Consider the following 8,646-nt stretch of genomic DNA (forward strand, 5'->3'; position numbering starts at 1 on the left):
AATTAATTTAATTAAAGGTACTCAGGTTGTGTATACGTAACCCCCAAAGTTATAATAAATAAATTCGGTCTGTGGATAATATTTTTGTATGCTTCCGACAAATTTTGAAATATTATAATCCCACTGAATTAGATTAATCGTTATATTATTATATTGTTATATTATTAATAATTATATACCTACATATTATTTATTTATTATCTATTATATTTTATAATATTACATTTTCTTAAACTTGGATTTCTTCAAATTTACCTATCACATCCTTGAGAATGCTATTTTATGCAAGTTAAATATCATCACAAATTGGGTCAAATATATTAAATGTATTCAAATATAAAAACAAATAATTTTATGTCCTTCTGCAGTCCCTTAAGTACAAAATTGAAAATAAGCCTATAGGTAGCGCACTGGCACCACCCACTCAGAACAGGGTTCGATTGCCTATTACTATTATAATCTGTTAGCTGTAACCAATAGCGACTAATAATGAGCAAAAAACAATGTTTCAATTTACATTGTAAATTTTAAAATCCTTGTGTGAGCGCCTCTCCGAGGTTGCTCTACTGGGTCCAATATTATGAATCATAACCATCCAGGTAACCACTCAAACACACACAAAAAATTTCAGGTCCAGCTGTTTATGAGTTCAGTGACATATAAAAAACATGGTTTCATATGGAGGTGGTTTGATAATATGCACTATTTTTGGAGAATTGGTAAAATCTTAATCTTTCACTGCACTTTTTCTAGTCTGATTTTCTTCAATCCAGGCATAAATTATCCCGGTTTGGTCACTCAAAACTCCTCTGGATTTGCAAATGGCGTGGCTTCTAGTGTACCTACTATTTTTAAGCTATCCCATATTGGCCCCAGCAAAAGTCAAAAGATGACATTTTGCCCAAGGATTATGTGCAGATCACGTTTTGCCCGGGCAATTCTGAGGTTTGCCTGATTTCAACTTTTGTCTGTAATATATAATATATGAAAAACCCATAACAGAGTAACCCTCGACAGACAGAATAATGTCATCATCATAACAAACTAGTGTACCATGTATCTTTAAGTCATTTATTTGGTTAATTTGAATATTAAATAGGGTGGGAGAAAGGTTGGTACTCTGAGTTGTATTTGTGATTCTTGACTTAAGAAATAATTTATTCGAACTCTTTGTTTCCTATTTTTTTTAGATATGAGCTTAATAAGTCGTAGGCTTGTCCTTTGATGCCAAATTTGAGAAAATTGTTTAATAATATTAAATGGTCTACCATTAGTATAGTGTAAAATGCTAAATCTAAGTAGATATAGTTGCGCATTTTTTTTTTCGAATGAATAAAGTTGGTTACTGTGGCGATTACTTGTTCCGTATTTTTACCAGACCTAAAACCACATTGAGTATATCAAGTATATGACAATAATTTAAAATTTTCTTATATACACTCATAAATATAATATATTAATATACACCTAATATATATATATTATACTACTGTATATATAAATATATTATCTATGTATACACTATACCGTTGAAGACATACTGGGCTGATAAGAACAGACTGGGTTGCTGTGATCAGACTGATTTTAGTATAAAAATTGGGTCCTACTTATATCATTGGCCTTTCGTATTTGTTGCTCGATTTTAAAATTATTGTTGTTTACTTGAAAGGTACATAAGTTGATAGGTAGAAAATGTATTATTGTTTTTGCACATTTTTTCATATTAATTACAAAATATATAATATATACTATATTAAGTATTATGCATAATTTTGATTATAGTAATGTACATGGTACCTACTGTTATTTTATTGGGTTTAAGAGTGACATTTTTAATGTTATTATTATGATATTAAGTTATGAAGTTTTGTGCCGTAATAATGTCAATATCATTAGTCATTACAATGCTAATTACTGGCATAGAAATAATTTTACAATTATAAGTATTTTGATTAGAAAACAATTTGGAAATAAGTAGTTTCGATATGCGGAGGGATTGGAGACAATTGTCTACAGTCTCCACATAGTTTTTGATACCAAACTTAATTGAAAATCATGGAAATACATGCGAATTACATGCTGAATATTTGACAAAAAAAATTTTAAAATTCAAATGTAGGGAGGCTGAGGACACGTAGGTACGTCGTTATAACGATTTCTGTAGAGTCAGACGTGACAAAATACTTGATTACATTCAATAATTTTATTTAGGACGGCAGCTTGTATAATTAATTTATATTGACAAAAAAAAAAATGATACACAATTATTTTTATAAAATGCTTCTATTTGAAAGCTAGAAGTTGATAGTGTAAAACTTTATCTTTTATATTTCCGAATTAATAGATTAAAAATTAACCAAAATTAGTTTAGTAGTTTTATAAAATATACCGAAAAAACAAAAGAAAACCACAAAGTAACTTTTATGATAAATTGTTTCCAGATTCATGAAAACCATTTCTAATATTTTGGAGCTTATAATACTATAATTATAAGTATTATTATAATAGGGACCTACTTAAAAACTACCGTATAATATTCCCTATATAATGATAAAAATGTTGTAATTTGTAAGATTGGTCATGTAGCCTGTAGGTACATTTACACTATACGTCTCAAATAAACATTAACATTAAAGGATTAAATATCTATTGAAAATCAATTTTTATACATGATTTTAAATCAGAGAAATATAATTATATAGGTGGGTCGTGGGTACCTAACATTTCATTTTGAGTAAAAACATAATGCCTATCTACAATTATGTTACCTACTAAATTTGTTTGAAAATTGTAATAACTAATAAGTAATATTATTAGGTAATAACTAACGTGAAATAAATTGTTAAAGATAAAAATCAATACTAATAATTAGGTTCTTGTAATTGAATAGGGTTAGTTGATACTATTATAGGGCAATATATAATTATATATATAATAATAATAATTATTATAGTTTATTTTTGTAACCGATCTAAATATTAAGTAAAGGTTACTAAAGCTCTGTAAGCTAATGCTTGTATTGGGGTATAGACTTCAATTAGTTTACAACGAAGTTATACATTAATAAAAAGAAAGAATAAACGGATAGATAATAAAAAGTAGGTACCTATGACGTTATTCAAACAATAGGAATTTAAAAAATAACACAAGTTTTTTTTTAAATAATTAAAAATTGTATCGATAAAGCCAATATTATAAATCATAAATTGTTGAATTAATGTAATTAATATACAATGTAATATACTATATAATATAGTACATATATGTCTTACATAGATATATTACGTCACTAACGTCAGTTAATAGTGTTTTAATAAAATTAGGGTATGTATTAAAAATTATAAGTTAATTTAACATATTAAGCTATCATAATTATTAATTATAATAACGATTAACATTATACTTTCGGCCAATTTTTTTTAAACAACATAATATTGTATGGATGCTATTAATTTAATGTTAAATTAATATGTAGTTCATATATTGGTAGCTAGGTAAATTGCGTTTTGGTTATCGTTTCAGATTAAAATTCTCCGTGGGTACGCGATAATAGTATTGGGGATTTAAATACGATTAACGGTATTTGATTAGATGTGATTATAAATATTATTAATAACTGATGCTGGTATTTAATGTGGTCTTAATACTTAATCTGCGTTTAATATTAAATGTTTATCCTGAAAACACGTTTTAGTAAAATTATGTATTAGCATTAATTATATGTATGATCAATGGTTTTAGGTAGGTAGTTAAAACATATAAATGGGTAGGAGATGCCTATACCTATATAATAATAGAAAAAATATTAAACACGAGTAATTCGAATTTCGAAGGTATTTCACATTTCATATTCACGTGTGCGTTTATGTTGTGCAAGTACTTGTAAAAAAAGGTCATTAATATTACACATTTGATTAATCGATGAAATAAATTATGAATATGTAAAGCTGAGCTTGTTGTGGAGACAAGGATGGTTCCTATTAAGTTTCTCGTACTTACAGTTACTAATTTAAATATGTATAATTAACAGTTTAGCCGATTATGGCAGGGGCGCAATTTGGGGGGGGGGGGGGTGTGCACTCGCACACCCTGTAATTTTGTTGTCCACAATTGGCCTAGGCCTAATTAATGCTATGGCCAGATGGCCTTCAGTTTTCCAATCTTTAATTGTGCATGCACCGCGGCTATTCACTGATAATCATAAATAATATTATAATATTGTGTTCTTTAATTTGATAATTGATTAATTGAAATCGGTATCACTTTATCCACTGGCACACACAAATATGTGTAAATGGTAAGTGGGAAATAATTGGCCTCTCTAATTGTTTGCACACCTTAAAAAAAACTGAAATAGCGCCCCTGGATTATGGATGATATAAGAATAAATAATTTCAGAATAATATAACAATTAGACTGAAATACAACTAAAATAAATTTTACTATGCTAGTAATTTAATTTTCGTTTACCATTTTTTTTTATATAAACAAAGATTGTAAACAAACTAACATTAATATTTAGTTCCTTTGCCATTTTAATGCCAGCATACTAGTAAATATATATGATTATAAATTATGACTAAAATATAACATTGCGCATTAGTTGTTACATCATCTACCGTTTAACATATTATTAAAGGATTTTTTTAACTATGCACTATTATAAATATTATACAGTTTATAATAAGTATTCATACATATTATATGCGTAGCCTATGTGTGTGTGATTTGATTTTATCGTTTCTATTTCAGAGAGAAAAAAGATAAATCCAAATTTTATATAACCTTTGTATTATAATATTTTGGCCGGGTTTTCATGAAAATATCCTACTGTGCACCGCAACTCCACATAACCCTTCAAAACAGCAAAATATTTAGATTTGTATATTCTAATTTTCTTTGGTCATACGTGTCTACTATATAGTATTATTTCCCAAATTTACAAATCAAAGATTTTATTTAAACAATAAAAAAAAATTTAGTTTTGTATTCTTGATCAGTATAACTAAAAAAACAAAATTTTAATAAACTATTATTGTACCCATATAATTTTATGTAAAAAAATCTAGATACTTCAGATTTACACAAACAACAACGATATTGCTGCCATGTACCTACAGGAAAAGTATACAAATCGCATCTGTGTCACATAGTATTACCACTTGTCAATATTCATTTCTTGAGTTCTTAACGAATAACTTTTCATTCCTACGTATTTCTGTATAATCTTTTTCGTTAATTATTCTGCCTATATAATATTATCAGATAAATATGTCATATAGATGAGTATCCATGCCTAACATGGCCGCGATGAGTAAAAATTCCTCAGCCAAAGCGACAGAGATTGGGTGGCGATCAACGCCAAATCTGCAGTTTAACTTCACCAGCGATATACCGCGGAGACCAGATTCGTAGGAACATCATTCTCAGGGTTTGCTAGACCAGGGGCATAATTACGGGGGGGGATATGGGGGATAGATCCCTCCCCCCCATGAGCTGTATTTATATATATTGTTGGAATTGACGTAGGTATTACAATTTTAAATTATTCAAAATACTAAATATTATATTAGGCCCGGAACTAAATATTTTAAAATCGTACAAAATATATTATAATTTATAATTAGTATTACAACTCGCGCTAAAATTATGCAAAATTAAATGAACACCAGTTAAAAAATGTATTGAAAATTTAACTGCAGTCACTGCAGTTTATTCAATCAACTATTAGGTATCTATGTCATATTAATTTTTATAAAACATTTGAATGAGTTTATTAAAAAAAAATAGAATTTAATAATTTATAATAATAATTAATAATGCATAATATTTAATAATAATTTTACATACACAATTTCTTGTATATTATTTAAAGAAACAGAGAAATCTGATGATGTATTACGGGCAAAGCCCCGCAAAAGTTTGCCATACAAATTTATTTTGATCCCCTCCCATGAAACATTCTCAATTATGCCACTGTGCTAGACGGCAGGCTGTGTGTATCTACGCCGAATATCCCCGTACGTCAAAATTTAGCTGGCGAGACAGCTGCAGAAATTGAGTGGCGATCAACGCCAAATCTGAAATTTAATTTCATCAGCGATGTACGGAAACCAGAAAGTCCGAGACACAGACGTCCACGTCGTTCATTTTGGCGCTAGACGAAGAAATTTGTCAGGCGGTTATTTTGTCGATGTGGTTCTAATGACATGATAGACCAGTGAATGTATATTATAGAGTTAAAGGCTTTTAAACGTCCCGTTCCCTCCCACCGTTATCTCACGCCCATGTTCGCTGGTACTATTGTGTTGGCCAGGATTGTGATACAGTTTATCGTGTCCTCCATTGTCGTTTGTACCAAGTTAGTTTAGGTTTGCCTCACGTATTTCATGCACTTTACGTCTGTACCACCGTCGGCTCTTCGCCACCTGTTTTGATGCCGTTTCGCGGTCGTATTCTAATATATACCTATATAACTATATAAGTAACAGCTCTGGTGCTGTAATTTACATAAATAAACGTTTTTGTATAATATGTTATATAATATAATTTTGTAATATGATTTTTATTTGATAATATTATCAATAAATGTGTCGACACGCATGTGTAAAATTAATTTATGTGGCATGCGGAAATTGTGTGTACCTATCTATATTGTTCTGGTTTAATATACATTCGGTTTTTTTCAACCAGTGTAAAAATCTCACGAGGAACATATTTGTATTGAATTCTTAAGTTTTTGACTAAACAAAATTGTAGTCAACAGGGTACATCGAAGAAAAACCAAAACATCTGCGATATATACGCCAAGAATCATGATAAAAAACATTTAAACATCCCTTATAATATTATATATTATCAATAAAAATAAAATATCTTTATAACTGGTTTTATTAAACGAGTATAGCCCAAAATATTTTACATTATAATATGAAAATTGGATATTAACTATTAATACAATTAATATGATTCATGGCTATTATCGTTTGATACTGAGCAAAACATTATGACGTGCGTTTGTATGAATACAATGTAGGTACCTATCATCCATTGTAATGAATGTAATTATTGTTGCTATGTATACGGTTTATATTAATTTGATTGAAAAATTGTACGAATGCATCGCGATGATACTGAATATTTTTTAATCAATCGTTAAAACGCTTTTCGTAGTACTGAAAATGCTCTCATACTTTCAACTACAGCTACTCTTTTGGCGAATTTAATTAAATTAGCGATGTATACGCCAACACAGCCCTTGTTGTTATGGATGAATAAAAGGTATATCTTTCAATCTTTGGTAAAGATTTTGGAAAATTTTGCCAGAGGCGATTTTTAGAATGTTAATTATTTGCGGGTGTAAAGTTTAAACTGCTTTATTTTCTAACAATATTTATACACGTATTATACAATTATATACAATGCGTCTTATATTATTAGAGATATATTATTATTCGTGCGACGGTTAAATTAATTAACGTTGTTCTTGTTCTTTTCAAACTATATAAAGCTTAGCGGTTAATGTGGGAAAACTCTTAGGGGTTATTAATTATTGTATCCTAAATCATCTGAATCAGAGTATTTGAAATCTGTGCTTTTTGTACAATAACTTATTGCCAATGAATAAAAAGGATATGCTAGTAAAAAGTAACGAATATTAAACTGACTTGATGGCAAGTAGAGGGAATAACTTATTGGGAATTTAATATCTTGGCTCCTCATCAAAAAATACCTAAGTACCTACATAATTATAATTTTTTACCAAAAATATTCTTCTTAAATCTTAATCAATATTAATATCTTAAAAATAATTGTATTTAATTAATAACCAAACAAATAAACTATTATAAATGTAATTGTTATAAATATGAACATTATAAGCTTCCATAAATTATACATAGGCACTTCTTATATTTATGTAATAACAATTAAATATATACGCATATACAATTAAAATATTACAACTAGCAACCAACTAAAAGGTACCTATATCATATTTAGTACCTATAACAATATGCCTTCTTCAAAATTGATAATTGGTAACAGGTACCTACTATAATCAGTACCTATGTAAAATATAGTTTCATATAATCTGGGATAATATTATTATGTATTAGTATTATAAATTCTAACCCGGATTTCTGAAATTAAAAATAATGGGACGCAACATTTTAAGTACAATAAAAAGTTAAACTACATCTCCCTCCGTCCACCACCACTATAACCACCGCTAAATCGTCATAATGCATATTATAATATTAAATAAATGTAAAAATAAAGTTACTTTGTTAACGTATTCCTTTCAGAACTGACTTAACAAAATCGATCCGGGCGTTTAATGATTTAAAATTGTTTATGAAGTGATATTTACCATGTTGATAAAATATTATAATGCTTAAGAGGACGTGATACCCGCATGTGTTGTCTCCGTCTTACAAGTGCGTAACATAGCAAATTATACGCAAAGCAGAACACGTGTAGCTCCGTTAATTTAAAAATTAGAGTAAATTGACCTCTTATAAAATCTAAAGGTAAGATTATTATTTAGACAACCTCATGAACTTTTTATTATATTTAAATTTTAAAGCGAGCTATGAGTATTTTAAAATTGTAAATTGTTTGTGCATTTTTAAGTACTTATAACTC

This window comes from Acyrthosiphon pisum, chromosome A2, assembly GCF_005508785.2.
Source record: "Acyrthosiphon pisum isolate AL4f chromosome A2, pea_aphid_22Mar2018_4r6ur, whole genome shotgun sequence".
NCBI classification, from domain to species: Eukaryota; Metazoa; Arthropoda; class Insecta; order Hemiptera; family Aphididae; genus Acyrthosiphon; species Acyrthosiphon pisum.